Genomic DNA, 19,491 nt, shown 5'->3' on the forward strand with positions numbered 1-19,491 from the left:
ACCGATTTCCTGGAGAAACTCCGCTTGTGTTTTAGCAGGACTTCAGCGCAGGAAGATTAGCAGCAACTTCCTTCCTGGCAGAGGCCTGCTGGTTGAGAGGACATGGATCTGCACAGCGTCCATCTGTCCGTCCCTCTTGCTCCGGAGCTCCGTGCCCTGGGGAGCGGCTGCTCTCCCAATGCCGCAGCTGCCAGGCACTTAAGAGTTCAAAGGAGAGACATTCCTGGAGAATTGACCTCACCGGAGCGTTTAGCCAAGACACGCAATGCATGCAACGTGCTGGAATTGGTTTGCACTTTCTTCTGAGTCCAGCATTCATGTCTGTTCAGTAGTGGAGCGGAGCCTGGGCTCAGAGGGTTGAAGCACAAGGACTTATATAACAACAGGAACAACAACAACAACAACATGGCTGTGGGTCACAAATGGGACTTTGAAAAAGGAGACAAAGGACGGCCTGATTCTGGCAGCCCATTAAAACCAAGCTATTAGAACCAAGGCCATCAAAGCCAGGATTGAAAAGTCGACAGCAGATCTCAAATGTAGACCCTGCAAGGAAGCAGATGTGTCATTGTGTCATCGGAGCCCCCGGTGGCACAGTAGGTTAAAGCCCTGTGCCGGCAGGACTGAAGACCGACAGGTCGCAGGTTCGAATCCGGGGAGAGGCGGATGAGCTCCCTCTATCAGCTCCAGCTCCTCATGCAAAGGGGACATGAGAGAAGCATCCCACATGGATGATAAAACATCAAAATCATCCGGGCAATGTCCCCTGGGCAACGTCCTTGCAGACGGCCAATTCTCTCACAACGGGATGCTCCTGACACGACAAAAAAAAAAATCGTGTCATCAGCAACCAGATATTTGTATTACATTTCTAACAGAACAAAACAAACAAACATACAAAAGACACAGAGTTTGCAAGCTTGGTAGTTGATTAAACGTCCTTGACCAGTCTCTGGCCCCTTGGAGTGCCTCTGGTGTTGCCGCAAGAAGGTCCTCCATGGTGCATGTGGCGGGAGTAGGTTGCATCGCAGCAGGTGGTCAGTGGTTTGCTCTTCTCTGCACTCGCATGTCGTGGAGTCCACTTTGTGGCCCCATTTCTTGAGGTTGGCTCTGCATCTCGTGGTGCCCGAGCACAGTCTGTTCAGTGCCTTCCAAGTCGCCCCGTCTTCTGAGTGCCCAGGGGGGAGTCTCTCATCTGGTATCACCCATGGATTGAGGTGCTGGGTTTGAGCCTGCCACTTTTGGACTCTCGCTTGCTGGGGTGATCCAGCGAGTGTCTCTGTAGATCTTAGAAAACTATGTCTAGATTTAAGTCGTTGACGTGCTGGCTGATACCCAAACAGGGAATGAGCTGGAGATGCCTCTGCCTTGGTCCTTTCACTATTGGCTGCTACTTCCCGGCGGATGTCAGGTGGTGCAATACCGGCTAAGCAGTGTAATTTCTCCAGTGGTGTACGACGCAGACACCCTGTGATAATGCGGTATGTCTCATTAAGAGCATGCGTACTCAGCAGCAGAGGATCATAGTGCAAGGCAGATGCCTTCAGTGATCTAATTTTGCTGGGGAGTGAATTCCACAGGCGGGGGTCACTACCGATAAGGCCCTGTCCCTCGTCCCCACCAGCCGTGTTTGTGAAGTTGGTGGGACAGAGAGCAGGGCCTCTTAAACTATGAGGGTTTGAGCCTGCCACTTTTGGACTCTCACTTGCTGGGGTGTTCCAGCGAGTGTCTCTGTAGATCTAAGAAAACTATTTCTTGATTTAAGTTGTTGACATGCTGGCTGATACCCAAACAGGGGATGGGCTGGAGATGTCACTGCCTTGGTCCTTTCACTATTGGCTGCCACTTCCCGGCGGATGTCAGGTGGTACGATACCGGCTAAGCACTGTAATTTCTCCAGTGGTGTAGGGCGCAGGCACCCCGTGATGATGCGGCATGTCTCATTAAGAGCCACATCCACTGACCAGAGGAAGCAGAGGAAACAATAGATCCCGTCCTCAGCTGCTGCAAGATGATCACGCAGACAGACTCCAAGCAGAGGCACAACACTGTTGCTCAGATGATTCATTGGAACCTGTGCCACAAAGACCGCCTGCCTGTGACAAAGAACTGGTGGGATCTCAAGCCAGAAAAAGTTACACAGAATGATAATCTAGATTTTATATGGCAGCGTAGAAGTGGCTTGAGTCATGAGTTTGAAGCCAGCCCGGGTTGAAGTGAGCTTCCAACCAATTTTGTATAGCTTGCTGTCGACCCGAAAGACAGTTGCATCAATCAAGTAGGAAATTTAGGTACCGCTTATGCGGGGAGGCTAATTTACAATGCCATAAAATTCTCCAGCAAGCATGCAAAGAATGAGGAAGTACTCCATCAGTGTCACAAATGGATGGTGAAGCAACAGCTCCCCCAGTGACCAGAATACCCTCATGAAAAAGCTGGAATGTTAAATAGCTTCTGTGTGTCTGTCTATATATGTTGTGTGTCTATGGCATTGGATGTTTGTCATGTATATGTATGTTGTAATCTGCCCTGAGTCCCCTGCAGGGTGAAAAGGGCCGAATATCAATACTGTAAATAAATAAATAAATACACTGCCATCTAATCCAGTTCAAAGCAGATAATCTGGATTTTATATGGCAGTGTAGAAGGGGCCTGAGAATACGTCAAGCACAGTTAGAGACTAAATTTAGCATGGTTTACCTGGGAATAAATTAAACACTGTTTACCTGGGAATACACGCAATCCTCGCATTACAAACGTCTGATTTACATAGTTAAGAATAAGGAGTGAGACAACAGGAAGTGAGAAAAATCCACCCCTAGGCAAGGAAATTCAGTCCTGGAAGAGTTGTGATCCGTCTGGGAATAAGTTAAGCATCGTTTACCTGCAAAGTCGCACGTTTCTAGGCCTGTGGGGTAGAATTGATACATGGCTCTCATCATATCTCCTCTCAGCCTTCTCTTCTCCAGGCTAAATATGCCCAGCTCCTTAAGCCGCTCCTCATAGGGCTTGTTCTCCAGACCCTTGATCTGCTCCCTCCTCCTCCCTGTGGCTTCCTCTCACATATTTATACATGGTCCTCATCATATCTCCTCTCAGCCTTCTCTTCTTCAGGCTAAACATGCCCAGCTCCTTAAGCCGCTCCTCATAGGGCTTGTTCTCCAGACCCTCGATCTGCTCCCTCCTCCCTGTGGCTTCCTCTCACATACTTATACATGGCCCTTATCATATCTCCTCTCATCCTTCTCTTCTTCAGGCTAAACATGCCCAGCTCCTTAAGCCGCTCCTCATAGGGCTTGTTCTCCAGACCCTTGATCTGCTCCCTCCTCCCTGTGGCTTCCTCTCACATATGTATACATGGCTCTCATCATATCTCCTCTCAGCCTTCTCTTCTTCAGGCTAAACATGCCCAGGTCCTTAAGCCGCTCCTCATAGGGCTTGTTCTCCAGACCCTTGATCATTTTCATCGCCCTCTTCTGGACACCTTCCAGCTTGTCAATATCTCTCTTGAATTGTGGTGCCCAGAATTGGACACAATATTCCAGATGTGGTCTAACCAAAGCGGAAGAGAGCATGGGGAGCATGACTTCCCTAGATCTAGTCCTGGAAGAGTTGTGATCCATCTGGGAATAAGTTAAGCATCGTTTGTCTGCAAAGTCACACGTTTCTAGGCCTGTGGGGTAGAATTGATACATGGCTCTCATCATGCCTCCTCTCAGCCTTCTCTTCTTCAGGCTAAACATGCCCAGCTCCTTAAACCGCTCCTCATAGGGCTTGTTCTCCAGACCCTTGATCATTTTAGTCGCCCTCCTCTGGACATATTCCAGCTTGTCTATATTACTCTTGAATTGTGTTGCCCAGAATTGGACACAGTATTCCAGGTAAAGTGGTCTAACCAAAGCAGAATAGAGCATGGGGAGCAGGACTTCCCTGGATCTACTCCTGGAAGAGTTGTGATCCATCTGGGAATAAGTTAAGCATCGTTTGTCTGCAAAGTCGCACGTTTCTAGGCCTGTGGGGTAGAATTGAGACATGGCTCTCATCATGCCTCCTCTCAGCCTTCTCTCCTTCAGGCTAAACATGCCCAGCTCCTTAAGCCGCTCCTCATAGGGCTTGTTCTCCAGACCCTTGATCATTTTAGTCACCTTCCTCTGGACACATTCCAGCTTAGAGTCAATATCTCTCTTGAATTGTGGTGCCCAGAATTGGACACAATATTCCAGGTGTGGTCTAACCAAGGCGGAATAGAGCATGGGGAGCATGACTTCCCTAGATCTAGTCCTGGAAGAGTTGTGATCCATCTGGGAATAAGTGAAGCATCGTTTGTCTGCAAAGTCGCATGTTTCTAGGCCTGTGGGGCAGAATTGATACATGGCTCTCATCATGCCTCCTCTCAGCCTTCTCTTCTTCAGGCTAAACATGCCCAGCTCCTTAAGCCGCTCCTCATAGGGCTTGTTCTCCAGACCCTTGAACATTTTAGTCTCCCTCTTCTGGACACATTCCAGCTTAGAGTCAATATCTCTCTTCAATTGTGGTGCCCAGAATTGGACACAATATTCCAGATGTGGTCTAACCAAAGCGGAATAGAGCATGGGGAGCATGACTTCCCTGGATCTACTCCTGGAAGAGTTGTGATCCATCTGGGAATAAGTGAAGCATCGTTTGTCTGCAAAGTCGCACGTTTCTAGGCCTGTGGGGCGTGCCCGCCTTGAGTTCGGTCCACCTCCAGAAGGAAAAGGTCACCTTCTTGACCTGTGCCGCTTGGCCACCACCTCCTCCAGGAGCGCCCTTTGTGTTTGGGCTGTGCATCCACACGCTCTGCGAGCCTGGCTGAATGGCTGGACATCTGCTGCCAATCAGCTTGAAACAGAGACACCATTCCAGCCTCCTTGCGTTAGGACCCATGGAGCCGGCCAAGCCCGACTGGGCCACCGTCCAAGGGGGAGCGGCTCTCCCTTCTGTCCTGCCCCCATTGACTCACGGCGCCCATGTATGGAAGATATGATGCTTCACGGAGGCTGCGAACACGGGAATGCCAGCTGTGTACACTTCAGGACTGAACAGCTTCTGGGAACCACAGAAAGACTCATTCCATCCACAGTGCCAGGGAGCCAAAGGAGGCTGTGGACGCTTACCCTTGGAAGCAGGCATGGGCCAACTTTGGCCCTCCAGGTGTTTTGGACTTCAACTCCCACAATTCCAAAGGCCTGGTTCTGGGACAGCAAGCATGGCAGCACTTTGGATGTTGAAGGGGACTGGAATTGGCTACATGGATTAATGACAGTGTTCTTAACTTAATGTTAATATAACTCAGTGGTTCTCAACCTGGAGGTCGGGACCCCTGGGGGGGTCGTGAGGGGGTGTCAGAGGGGTCACTGACAACCATCAGAAAACACAGTATTTTCTGTTGCTCATGGGGGTTCTGTGTAGAAAGTTTGGCCCTATCGTTGGTGGGGTTCATAATACTCTTTGATTGTAAGTAAACTATAAATCCCAGAAGTTACAACTCCCAAATGTCAAGGTCTATTTTCCCCAAACTCCACCAGTGTTCATGTATGGGCGTATTGAGTATCCGTGCCAAGTTTGGTCCAGATCCATCATTGTTTGAGTCCACAGTACTCTCTGGATGTAGGTGAACTACAACTCTCAAACTCAAGATCAATAGCCACCAAACTCTTCCAGTATTTTCTATTGGTCATGGGAGTTCTGTGTGCCAGGTTTGGTTCAATTCCATAGTTGGTGGAGTTCAGAATGCTCTTTGATTATAGGCAAACTATAAATCCCAGCAACTATAACTCCCAAATGACAAAATCAACCCCATCAGTATTCAAATTTGGGCATATTAGGTATTTGTGCCAAATTTGGTCCAGTGAATGAAAACACATCCTGCATACTGGATATTTACATTCTGATTCATAACAGGAGTAAAATTACAGTTATGAAGAAGCAACGAAATTGAGGTTATGGTTGGGGGTCACCACAACAGGAGGAATTGTATTTATGGGTCACGGCATTAGGAAGGTTGAGAAACACTGGGCTACATGGATTTTTATTTATTTATCATGTCATCAGCAACCAGACATTTGTTTTATTTATTTGTTTATTTATTTATTTACATCTTTTCTATTCCGCCCTTCTCCTCACCCCGCAGGGGACTCAGGGCGGATTACAGTGTACACATATATGGCAAACATTCAATGCCAAATTTTGACATACAAACATACACAGACATACACAGAGGCTGCTTAACTTTTTCTGGCCCCAAGGGGAGCTGGCGTCCCATTTGTGACGCTGATGAAGCACTTCCGCATTCCCCGCATGCTTCCCCGCTGGAGTCTTCTTTATGGCCTCATAAATCAGTTAATTTAGCCTCCCCACACTTTAAGGTGGTACCTAATATTCTTACTTGCAACTGTCTTTCGGGTGGCAAAGGTCGACAACAGGCTATACATAATTGGTTGGAAACCCACTCCAACCCAGGCTGATGAAGCACTTCCGCAATCCCCGCATGCTTCCCCGCTGGAACCCCATTCTGCCCAGAAGCAGGAGAATCGCATTCAAATCACCCCTGACAGATGGCCATCCAGCCTCTGTTTCAAAGCTTCCAAAGAAGGAGCCTCCACCACACTCCGGGGCAGAGAGTTCCACTGCTGAACAGCTCTTACAGTCAGCAAGTTCATCCTAGAGTTGGAAGAGACCTCGTGGGCCATCATCCGGTCCAACCCCATTCTGCCAAGAAGGTGGAAAATCGCATTCAAATCACCCCTGACAGATGGCCACCCAGCCTCTGTTTCAAAGCTTCCAAAGAAGGAGCCTCCACCACACTCCGGTGCTCCTTCTCTGGAGGCTTTGAAGCAGAGGCTGGCTGGGCTTCTGTCAGGGGTGGTTTGAATGTGATTGTCCTGCTTCTGGGCAGAATGGGGTTGGGCTGGGTGGCCCTTGAGGTCTCTTCCCACTCTTCTAGGATTCTAGGATCCGAAGCCTTGAGTGGGGCATCTCCAGGTTCCTGAACTAGTTTGTGATCTTGATACCCAAGCCTGAGAAGCCCACTTTGGGGAAAGGCTGGAAGAGAGGCTGGGGGGGGGGGGGGGGGCTGTCTGTCTGTCCCCAAAGGGGCGGCCCGGCCCCTGCCCCTCCCTCTTCCTCCTCCTCCTCCTCCTCCTCCCCTTCCTCCTCCTCCCCTTCCTCTTCCTCGGAGGCTGCTGCAGCTGCTGCTCCTACTCCGGGTCTTTCCCAGCTGGAGCTCCTCCTCCCCGGCCTTGGCGTAACCCAGCTCTATCGCGGATCTGTTCCGGGAGAAGGACCCCCCCCCCCCCGGCAGACAGCATGTAAGTGGGGCGTCGACTCCAGGCGGGGCCCTCCCCCCCCTCTTCCCCCAAAGTGGCCAAGGAAGGGCCCCCGCCCCCTCTTTCCCCCCCCTCCTCCTCCTCCTCCTCTCCCTCTCCCTCCCAGGAAAGCCAAGGCCTCTTCTCTCTCTCTCTCTTTCTTTCGCTCTTTCTTTCACTCTTTCTGTCTTTCTTTCTTTCTGTCTTTCTCTCTTTCTCTCTTCCTTTCAATCTTTCTATCATTCTTTCTCTCTCTCTCTTTCTGTCTTTCTTTATCTCACTTTCTCTCTCACTCTCTCTTTCTCTCTCTCTTTCTCTCGCTTTCTTTCTGTTTTTCTATCATTCTTTCTCTCTCTTTCTTTCTCTCCCTCTCAGTCTTTCTGTCTTTCTTCTTTCTCTTTCTCTCTTTCTTTCTCTCTTTCTTTCTCTCTTTCTTTCTCTCTCTTTCTCTCTCTTTCTCTCTCTCTCTCTTCCCCTTTCCCTCTTTCTGTCTTTTTTCTGTTTTTCTATCATTCTTTCTCTCTTTCTCTCTCTTTCTTTCTCTCCCTCTCTCTCAGTCTTTCTGTCTTTCTTCTTTCTCTTTCTCTCTTTTCTCTCTCCTTCTTTCTGTCTCTGTCTCTCTCTCTCCTGTCTGTCTTTCTCTCTTTCTCTCTTTCTTTCTCTCTCTTTCTCTCTCTCTCTCCCCCTTTCTCTCTTTCTCTCTTTCTTTCTGTTTTTCTATCATTCTTTCTCCCTCTTTCTCTCTTTCTTTCTCTCCCTCTCTCTCAGTCTTTCTGTCTTTCTCTCTTCTTTTCTCTCTCTCTCTCTCCCCCTTTCTCTCTTTCTGTCTTTCTTTCTGTTTTTCTATCATTCTTTCTCTCTTTTCTCTCTCTTTCTTTCTCTCCCTCTCTCTCAGTCTTTCTGTCTTTCTCTCTTCTTTTCTCTCTCTCTCTCCCCCCTTTCTCTCTTTCTGTCTTTCTTTCTGTTTTTCTAGCATTCTTTCTCTCCTTTCTCTCTCTTTCTTTCTGTCTCTCTTTCTGTCTTTCTCTCTCTCTCTCCCTCTCTCTTTCTCTCTCTCTTTCCCTCTGTCTTTCTCTCTCTCTCTTTTCTCTCTCTTTCTTTGTCTCTTTTTCTTTCTTTCTTACACTGTAGGTTTCAATCCACTTTGAACCCCATTGTAACGGTCAGTGTGGACTCCCATAACACAAATTAATCTGCACTGAACCGGATTATATTGAGTCTACACTGCCAGTTAATCTGCATCCTGAAACTGAATTAGATGGCACCCTAGGCACCTTCTACACTGCCATATGAAATCCGAAGTATCTGCTTTGAACTGGATTATATGACGGTGTGGACTCAGGCCCCTTCTACACTGCCGTATAAAATTCAGATTATCTGCTTTGAACCGGATTAGATGGCAGTGTAGACTCCTATAATCCGGTTCAAAACAGACATTGTGGATTATGTGATTTGATCATCTGGATTATGTGGCAGTGTAGAAGGGGCTTCAGATAATCCAGTTTGCAGTAGATCATGTGGATTATCTGATTTGATCATCTGGGTTATATGGCAGTCTAGACTTCTATAATCCAGTTCAAAGGATATCATGTGGATTATCTGTTTTGGTAATCTGGATTATGTGGCAGTGTAGAAGGGGCTCAAGGGCCCTTGATTGACAGGCCCAATATCCTAGGATTTCATCCCAGGTTTTCTGTTTATCCCAGATTATCTGGCTGTGTGGACTCATACAATCCAGTTTATGTGGTAGTGTAGAAGGGGTCGTAATCCAGTTCAAAGAAGGTAATCTGAATTTCATATGGCAGTGTCGGACTCCTTCCAGTTCAGGTGCAATGTGTCTGTCCCCTTTGGCAGAGCTTTGTTTGCATCATTTATCTTCTACACGGCTATATAATCCAGATTATTAAAGCAGACGGTTGGGGTTGGCTTGACGCACCTTCCTCTTGGCACATTTCTCTCTTTCACCCTCCATTCGTGCCTCTTCAAATTCTACAGCACTGCTGGTCACAGCTGACCTCCAGCTGGAGTGCTCAAGGGCCAGGGCTTCCCAGTTCTCCGTGTCTACGCCAGAGTTTTTAAGGTTGGCTTTGAGCCCATCTTTCAATCTCTTTTCCTGTCCTCCAACATTCCGTTTTCCGTTCTTGAGTTCGGAGTAGAGCAACTGCTTTGGGAGATGGTGGGCGGGCATCCGGACAACATGGCCGGCCCAGCGGAGTTGATGCTGGAGGACCATCACTTCAGTGCTGGTGGTCTTTGCTTCTTCCAGCACACTGACGTTTGTGAAATTTGCAGGATTTTCTGGAGGCAATGCTGATGGAATTGTTCTAGGAGTGGCATGTGACATCTGTAGACAGTCCATGTTTCACTTGAGAGTGATGTCTGTAGACAGTCCATGTCACTTGAGTGTGATGTTTGTAGACAGTCCACATTTCACTTGAGTTTGATGTTGGTAGACAGTCTACGTTTCACTTGAGAGTGATGTCTGTAGACAGTCCACTCAATGTTTTGTAGCCAGTCCACGTTTCACTTGAGTTTGATGTCTGTAGACAGTCCACTCAATGTGTGTAGACAGTCCATGTTTCACTTGAGTTTGATGTCTGTAGACAGTCCATGTCACTTGAGTGTGATGTTTGTAGACAGTCCACATTTCACTTGAGAGTGATGTCTGTAGACAGTCCATGTCACTTGAGCGTGATGTTTGTAGACAGTCTACGTTTCACTTGAGAGTGATGTCTGTAGACAGTCCATGTTTCACTTGAGTTTGATGTTTGTAGACAGTCTACGTTTCACTTGAGAGTGATGTCTGTAGATAGTCCACATCACTTGAGTGTGATGTCTGTAGACAGTCTACATTTCACTTGAGTGTGATGTTGGTACACAGTCTACATTTCACTTGAGAGTGATGTCTGTAGACAGTCCACATTTCACTTGAGTGTGACGTCTGTAGATAGTCCACGTTTCACTTGAGAGTGATGTCTGTAGACAGTCCACGTCACTTGAGTGTGATGTTTGTGGATGGTCCATGTTTCACTTGAGTATGATGTCTGTAGACAGTCCACGTTTCACTTGAGTGTGATGTCTGTAGACAGTCCACGTCACCTGAGTGTGATGTTTGTAGACAGTCCACATTTCACTTGAGTGTGACGTCTGTAGATAGTCCACATTTCACAGGTGTAGAGCAGGGTTGGGAGGACAATGGCTTTACAAACAAGACCCTTGGTCTCCCTGCTTCAGTCAGAAAAATACCGCTCTCGCAGAGCTCAGGCGGTGTTGCATTTCAGTGTCAATGTTGACTTTTGTGGAGAGGTGTATTATTGGTAATAACAGCAAGCAGGTGAATGTAATTTCTGGAAGGTGCAAGCCAATGTATGCCGATGCAATAGATCTGGTGATCCCCCCCCCCCCCCACCTTGTCCCCATTGTTCTGGTCTGTTTGTTGTGGACAGCCACCTCCTTGGTAATACCAGGTAATTTCTGCCTTCCCATTTCATGGCCGAATAGCTTTTCTCTGCAAAAGGCATGATTACATTTCCAGTTCTCAATTGCGCTCTCTCGCTCTGTCTCTCCTTCTTGTTTGTGTTGCCAGTTGGCTGTGATTTGCCTGCTCGCTGCTCCATGCAGCCCATTGCATTCGTCCTGTAATTGGCAGTGTGGGTTTCACAGCCTGAAAGTTCTCCCGAGGAGGATTGCAGGCTGTAATTTGGAGGGGAAAGCTTTCTGCTCCCCGCCACTTGTCTTGCCGACCCAGAAACTCAGGCTGCCCGGGAAGAGGCAGCGGCGGCGGTTGGCCTTGCTCCTGTTGTTGCCTTTGAAAGGGAATGAATTGAAAGGGCCGCTTCTCCTGTCTCCTGCCTTTTCATATTACGAGGGAAAGGACTCATAACAGAAGGCAGTGACCCTTCATGACCCCAAAAGTTGTGCGTTTGTTGGAATTGCAGTGGGCCAAAGTAGAGCAGAGACTTCATGCATCTGGAAAAGAACGAAAAGGGAAAGCAGCCTTGGGTCTAGCAAAAGGAGATTCCACCTGAACATGAGGAAGAACTTCCTGGCTGTGAGAGCTGTTCAGCAGTGGAACTCTCTGCCCCGGAGTGTGGAGGAGGCTTCTTCTTTGGAGGCTTTGAAGAAGAGGCTGGATGGCTATCTGTCGAGGGTGCTTTGAATGTGATTTTCCTGCTTCTTAGCAAAATGGGGTTGGACTGGATGGTCCATGAGGTCTCTTCCAACTCTAGGATTCTAGGATTCTATGTTCAGCAGTGGAACTCTCTGCCCCGGAGTGTGGTGGGGGCTTATTCTTTGGAGGCTTTGAAGCAGAGGCTGGATGGCCATCTGTTGGGGGTGCTTTGAATCTAGTTTTCCTGCTTCTTGGCAGAATGGAGCTGGACTGGATGATGGCCCAGGAGTTCTCTTCCAACTCTTGGATTCTAGGATTCTATGTTCAGCAGTGGAACTCTCTGCCCCGGAGTGTGGTGGAGGCTCCTTCTCTGGAGGCTTTGAAGCAGAGGCTGGATGGCCATCTCTTGGGGGTGCTTTGAATGCAATTTTCCTGCTTCTTAGCAAAATGGGGTTGGACTGGATGGCCCATGAGGTCTCTTCCAACTCTAGGATTCTATGTTCAGCAGTGGAACTCTCTGCCCCGGAGTGTAGAGGAGGCTCCTTCTTTGGAGGCTTTGAAGCAGAGGCTGGATGGCCATCTGTCAGGGTTGCTTTGAATGCAATATTCCTGCTTCTTGGCAGAATGGGGTTGGACTGGATGATGGCCCATGAGGTCTCTTCCAACTCTAGGATTCTATGTTCAGCAGTGGAACCCTCTGCCCCGGAGTGTAGAGGAGGCTCCTTCTTTGGAGGCTTTGAAGCAGAGGCTGGATGGCCATCTGTTCACGGTGCTTTGAATGTAGTTTTCCTGCTTCTTGGCAGAATTGGGCTGGACTCAATGGCCCATGAGGTCTCTTCCCACTCTAGGGTTCTAGGATTCTATGTTCAGCAGTGGAACTCTCTGCCCCGGGGTGTGGAGGAGGCTCCTTCTTTGCAGGCTTTGAAGCAGAGGCTGGATGGCCATCTGTTGGGGGTGCTTTGAATGCAATATTCCTGCTTCTTGGCAAAATGGGGTAGGACTGGATGGCCCAGGAGGTCTCTTCCAACTCTAGGATTCTATGTGAGAGCCGTTTAGCAGTGGAACTCTCTGCCCCAGAGTGAGGTGGAGGCTCCTTCTACAGAGGCTTTTAAGCAGAGGCTGGATGGCCATCTGTTGGGGGTGCTTTGAATGCAATTTTCCTGCTTCTTGGCAGAATGGGGTTGGACTGGATGGCCCATGGGGTCTCTTCCAACTCTAGGATTCTAGGATTCTATAATTGGGGCAAAGGAACATCAAGAGAGAAGAACTGCTCAATTTGGACAGTTGCTCCGCAGGATAAAAGGAAAGCAGTCTTTTCCCTCCCAGTTTGCAATGTGTTTTTTTAACATTTCCGTTGGATTTATCATCATGACGCGTATCCTATTTTTAGGGCAGCTTGCATTTTAAAATAGTGTCATAAAGATCATATATGGAGACTATTGATTTATTGTATTCCCGAAGGCTTCCATGGCCGGAATCACTAGGTTGTTGTAGGTTTTTTCGGGCTATATGGCCATGTTCTAGAGGCATTCTCTCCTGATGTTTCGCCTGCATCTATGGCAAGCATCCTCAGAGGTAGTGAGGTCTGTTGGAACTAGGAAAAATATATCTGTGGAATGACCAGGGTGAGGCAAAGGACTCTTCTCTGCTGGAGCTAGGTGGGAATGTTTCAACTGACCACCTTGATTAGCAAACAATGGCCTGGCAGTGCCTGGAGCAAACTTTTGTTGAGAGGTAATTAGATGTCCTTGTTTCCTCTCTGTTGTGCTGTTGTAATTTTAGAGTTTTTTAATACTGGTAGCCAGATTTTGTTCATTTTCATGATTTCTTCCTTTCTGTTGAAATGGTCCACCTGCTTCTTGTGGATTTCAATGGCTTCTCTATGTAGCCTGACATGATGGTTGTGAGAGTGTCCCAGCATTTCTGTCTTCTCAAATAATAATCTGCTGTGTCCAGGTTGGTTCCTCAGGTGCTCTGCTATGGCTGATTTCTCTGGTTGATTTATTTATTGATTGATTGATTATTTACTAGCTGTCTCCTGCTACGGATTGCTGTGTTCCAGTCTGTGTATATGTGTTTTGGGCATGTGTATATATATATATTTGAATATGTGTGTTTGCGTCTATATATGTGGTTTTGCACATGTGTTGCAATGCATTTTTTAATTTTTTGGCTTTTTAAGCTCCTTTCACTGTGTTTTTTGGTGTTTTTATGAGTGATGGTCACTCGTTGGCCTGATAGGTGTCTTGTGTCCAAATGTATATCAATTCCTCCAGTGGTTTTTGAGTTCTGTTAATCCCACAAACAAACATTGCATTTTTATTTATATAGATTTACTGCATTTGTATCCCGCCATCTTTCTCAGCAAGAGACAACTCAAGGCGGTTCACAGTCGGCAGCGATTTGATGCCTTAGCAAATATCAAAACACAGTTAAAACAATTATAAAAACAATTCAACATTTAAAATGTAATATAAAAAGCAAATCTATCTGTAAAAACAAGATCCTCAGCATCTCCTTACTTAATTTGTTGTCCAGTTGCATCGTCACTCGTTCCATATATTCGTTGACGTCTAATAATGCTCGAGTAGAAAAAGCTTGCTCGAAGAGCCAGGTCTTAACCATTTGGCAGAATGTTAGAAGGGAGGGAACCGACCTTATATCCCTGGAGAGGGCGATCCATAACTGAGGGGCCACCACTGAGAAGGCTTGCTTAGTTAGTTTGGCTTTTGTGTGCATTCCTATCTACTACACTTGTGCACAAAATTTCTTTCGGTACCTTCGATACTTGGAGAGCATGTATTTATTTATTTACTATTTATTTACAGTTTTTATGTTCCGCCCTTCTCACCCCGCAGGGGACTCAGGGCTGATTACAGTATACACATATATGGCAAACATTCAATGCCAGTTTGACAGACAACGAATACGGACAATACACAGAGGCTATTTAACTTTTTTTTTTCTGGCCGCCAGGGAAGCTGCTGCTTTCATCGTCCATCAGCGACACCGATGAAGTTCTTCCGCATTCCACATCCCGGAGTTTTCTTTATGGCCTCATAAATTAGTTAATTTAGCCTCCCACACAAGGTGGTACCTTATTTTCCTACTTGACAGATGCATTGACAGGAAAATGACAGGAAAATGCAAGCCATAAGATAGAGAGAAAAGCCAAGAGCGGCTTTGTGGGAGGGCATGCATCTGAACTTGGAGCCACCACTGAGAAGGCCCTGTCCCTCGTTCTCACCAACCATCATGCATTCCTATTAGCTAGACCGGCTGAGGCAGACGGGAATTAAGATCCAGCGTCATTGACAGGGAAATGCAAACCATAAGATAGAGAGAAAAGCCAAGAGTGGCTGTGTGGGAGGGCGTGCATCCGAATTTGGAGCCACCACTGAGAAGGCCCTGTCCCTCATTCCCACCAACCATCATGCATTTCTATTAGCTAGGCCGGCTGAGGCAGATGGGAATTAAAATCCAGCGTCATTGACAGGAAAATGCAAACCATAAGATAGAGAGAAAAGCCAAGAGTGTCTGGGAGGGAGGACATGCATCCGAACTTGGAGCCACCACTGAGAAGGCCCTGTCCCTCGTTCCCTCCAACCATCATGCATTCCTATTAGCAAGGCCGGCTGAGGCAGATGGGAATTAAAATCCAGCGTCATTGACAGGAAAATGCAAGCCATAAGATAGAGAGAAAAGCCAAGAGTGGCTGTGTGGGAGGGCGTGCATCTGAACTTGGAGCTGTTTCTTGGCACATCTCAACTTGCATTTCATTAACTCACAATACACAGTGAAAGAGAGAGAGAGAGAGGGAGATCAGCAGACTGGGTACTCGCCCCCAGATCTCGGAGGTCCCTTGGCTCAACACGTCCTTCCTTCTGGAGGGAGTTGCATTATCATGTTGCAGGACTTGCATCCGTGCAGTTTGGGGGCAGGTAGGAAGGTGAGGAGAGCTTCCCACTCATAGAATCATAGAATCCAAGAGTTGGAAGAGACTGCATGGGCCACCCAGTCCAACCCCATTCTGCCAAGAAGCAGGAATATTGCATTCAAATCACCCCTGACAGATGGCCATCCAGCCTCTGCTTAAAGGCTTCTAAAGAAGGAGCCTCCACCACACTCCGGGGCAGAGAGTTCCACTGCTGAACGGCTCTCACAGTCAGGAAGTTCTTCCTAATATTTATTATTTGTCGTGTCAGAACAACCAGTCAAATTATATTACATTTCTAACAGAACAAAGCAAACAAGCAGATTACAAAATTTGTATGAGAGTTGATTAAATGTCCTTTGACCAGTCTCTGGCCCCTTGGAGTGCCTCTGGTGTTGCCGCAAGAAGGTCCTCCCTTGTGCATCATGTGGAAGAAGGGCTCAGGTTGCATTGCAGCAGGTGGTCAGTGGTTTGCTCTTCTCCGCACTCAATGTCGTGGACTCCCCTTTGTGGCCCCATTTCTGAAGGTTGGCTCTGCATCTCGTGGTGCCAGAGCGCAGTCTGTTCAGTGTCTTCCAGGTCACCCAGTCCTCTATGTGCCCAGGGGGGAGTCTCTCATTGGGTATCAGCCATTGGTTGAGGTTCTGGGTTTGGGCCTGCTACTTTTGGACTCTCGCTTGCTGAGGTGTTCCAGTGAGTGTCTCTGTAGATCTTAGAAAACTATTTCTAGATTTAAGTCATTGACGTGCTGGCTGATACCCAAACAGGGGATGAGCTGGAGGTGTCTCTGCCTTGGTCCTTTCACTATTGGCTGCTCCTTCCCGGCGGATGTCAGGTGGTGCAATACCGGCTAAGCAGTGTAATTTCTCCAGTGGTGTAGGGCGCAGGCACCCCTTTGTGATAATGCGGCATGTCTCATTCAGAGCCACATCCACTGTTTGAGCGTGGTGAGATGTGTTCCACACTGGGCATGCATACTCAGCAGCAGAGTAGCACAGCGCAAGGGCAGATGTCTTCACTGTATCTGGTTGTGACCCCCAGGTTGTGCCAGTAAGCTTTCGTATGATATTGTTTCTAGCGCCCACTTTTTGCTTGATGTTCAGGCAGGGCTTCTTGTAGGTCAGAGCACGGTCCAGAGTGACTCCCAGGTATTTGGGTGCGCTGCAATGCTCCAGTGGGATTCCTTCCCAGGTGATCTTCAGAGCTTGGGATGCTTGTCTGTTCTTGAGATGAAAGGCACATGTCTGTGTTTTAGATGGGTTGGGGATCAATTGGTTTTCCCTGTAATAGGCAGTAAGAGCACTTAGAGCTTCGGAGAGCTTCTGTTCTACCGTCTCAAACCTCCCTGCTTGAGCGGTAATGGCACGATCATCAGCATAGATGAAGCTCTCTGTCCTTTCTGGCAGTGGCTGGTCGTTTGTGTAGATGTTGAACATGGATGGAGCAAGCACGCTCCCCTGAGGCAGGCCGTTCTTCTGTTTCCGCCATCTGCTTCTCTGGCCCTGGAACTCAACAAAGAAGCTCCTGTTTTGTAGCAGGTTTCCTATGAGGCGGGTGAGGTGGTCGTCCTTTGTGAGATTATACATTTTCCTCAGGAGGAGGCAGCGGTGGTTCACAGTGTCATAGGCTGCTGACAGGTCTATGAAGACAGCGCCTGTGATCTGCTGCCTTTCAAAGCCATCTTCTATGTGCTGAGTCAGGTTCAGCACTTGCGATGTTGTGGGCACTGCTGACTTGGAGGCCTGGTTTGACAAAGGCAGCGCTTCCATACTGTGCATGTGGTCTTTCCGCTACTAAGACCATTCCTGGAACTTTGGGTCGTTTCTGTCTTTCATCCCTGTGTGTTTCTTGGATACACAGCACGTCACATTTCTTATCTCGGCACAGCTCATAGAGCAGTTGTTCTTTGGCGGCTGACATGCCTTCGATGTTGATAGAGATTATTGTCATGGTTGGTCCTGAAAAGGTCCGTTGGTTGTTTTGCTTGCTTGCTTGCATGCTGCAAGTCGTCTCTGGTTTCTTCTGGATTGAGAGAATCAGCCGTCTGCGAAGACGTTGCCCAGGGGACGCTGGATATCTTGCAATCCTGCGAGGAGGCTTCTCTCATGTCCCCCAGTTCTTCCTCATGTTCAGATGGAATCTCCCAGTCGGGTTCTCCTGTATCGGGAGTCCTGGGCAGGCAGCTTTCATCCCTCAGAGAATTTGACATTCGGCCTCTTTCTAGCCTGCCTCGACCTGCAGCCTGTACCTGTCACAGGGCATGTGGGTTATGTCACCTGGGTTGCATCACCATCCGCTCTGCCTAGTACAGGGAAGGAAGATGCAAAGGCAGGACGGTCCTCTCTACCCGGACAGAGCATTCCACAAATGACTCTCTTATCAAGAAAGGCATCAGCTCACGATGTCGTTCCCATGGCAACGTGTCCTCGGGCTATTGTCATTCTTTCCACATGTCCAGACATTCCCTCTGGGCAGACCCACCTGATCGCCCACTCCCTGCTATGGAAACACTGGGCATTTCCCCCCACATAATACTACCTTGTAACGCACATCTGACCCATAGTTCGGTTTCTCCTTCGTGCAAGCCGTGCTTTCTGACAAGGACGCTCGTCTGCAAAGCTGCAACTGAGCTTTATGTTTCCCTTAATTGTTTTGTGGTGAATATGAGCAGGATAATGCAGGAATCGGGCACATGCCTCCCTCCAGAAAATGGAGAGACTGAATCTCCCATAATCTCTGCCTAGTACAGTCAGGAAACTGCAGTCCAGCAGCTTCGAAAGTAATGTTTTCCTCATCTCAAGCATGGATTCTCATCCCAATAATCCTAAAGAGTAGAAGCAACACGTTGACATGTCCAGAATAATATCCAGGGATCATTTAGTTGAGCAGGACTTCCTAAATCTTTCCCACTCACAAGCCCTTTTCATCCAAGCACAGTGGGTTCAACCCTTGTGCCAGCAGGACTGAAGACCAACAGGTTGCAGGAGAGTGCGGATGAGCTCCCTCTGTCAGCTCCAGCTCCCCATGCAAAGGGGACATGACAGAAGCCTCCCACAAGGATGGTCAAACATCAAAAATGGTCCCGGCATCCCCTGGGCAACGTCCTTGCAGACGGCCAATTCTCTCACACCAGAAGCAACTTGCAGTTTCTAAAGTTGCTCCTGACACGAAAAAAAAGTGACCTCCCGGTAATAATAATAATAATAATAATAATAATAATAATAATACTTTATTTCTAGACTGCCCTCTCTCCCTGTAGGAACTCAAGGTGATTTACATACATATAAAGCAGGTAAACATCGAATGCCAAGCTAAAAATCACAATAAAAATAAACGTTAATAAACCTATTAGTAAGGTAAAGGTGTGAGCTTCCACTGTCAGCCCTAGCTTCTGCCAACCTAGCAGTTCGAAAACATGCAAATGTGAGTATATCAATAGGTACCGCTCTGGCGGGAAGGTAACGGCGCTCCATGCAGTCATGCCGGCCACATGACCTTGGAGGTGTCTACGGACAGCGCTGGCTCTTTGACGTAGAAATGGAGATGAGCACCACACCCCAGAGTCAGACATGACTGGACTTAATGTCAGGGGACTACCTTTACCTTTTTAAGGTAAAGGTTTTCCCTGGACATTAAGTCCAGTTGTGTCCGACTCTGGGGGTTGGTTCTCATCTCCATTCCTAAGCCGAAGAGCCAGCATTGTCCGTAGACACCTCCAAAGTCATGTGGCCAGCATGGAGCGCTGTTACCTTCCCGCCAGAGCGGTACCTATTGATCTACTCACATTTGCATGTTTTCGAACTGCTAGGTTGGCAGAAGCTGGAGTTAACAGAGTATACTTTTGTACGCTATAGTACAAAAGTATGTTTTCTGGAGGGTTTTGTTTTTTTTGAAGGAGAGCAGGCTGGAGGCCATTCTTATTTCTTTAGGAAGGGAGTTCCAGAGATGGGGAGCGGTCACGGAGAAGGCCTCCTCTCTCGTTCTCACCAGCCACGCTTGTGACGGAGTGGGATCGAGAGCAGGGCCTCCTCCGTTGACTGACATAAATTCCAACACTATGTTTCCAAGTCCTTCATCTTAAATATTCTAATTCCTAGGAGCTTTTATTTAACGCTCATTCC

The 19,491-nt window shown here is 47.9% G+C and overlaps 1 protein-coding gene across 2 annotated transcripts in view; it reads left to right on the forward strand.

Annotated features, from left to right (window-relative positions):
• Window positions 1-19,491, forward strand: part of RIPOR1 (RHO family interacting cell polarization regulator 1) — a 195,790-nt gene that overhangs the window by 24,074 nt on the left and 152,225 nt on the right. The window contains exon 1 of one of the 2 annotated variants that reach the window (XM_067471149.1): window positions 7,186-7,328. The exons of the other annotated variant lie outside the window; for it this stretch is intronic. The gene's annotated coding sequence lies outside the window, so the exon portion shown is untranslated. Of the gene's footprint in view, window positions 1-7,185; window positions 7,329-19,491 lie in introns of those variants that run through there. 2 annotated transcript variants of the gene reach the window in all.

The sequence above is a fragment of the Anolis sagrei genome, chromosome 8 (genome assembly GCF_037176765.1).
Source record: "Anolis sagrei isolate rAnoSag1 chromosome 8, rAnoSag1.mat, whole genome shotgun sequence".
In the NCBI taxonomy this organism is placed as follows: domain Eukaryota; kingdom Metazoa; phylum Chordata; class Lepidosauria; order Squamata; family Dactyloidae; genus Anolis; species Anolis sagrei.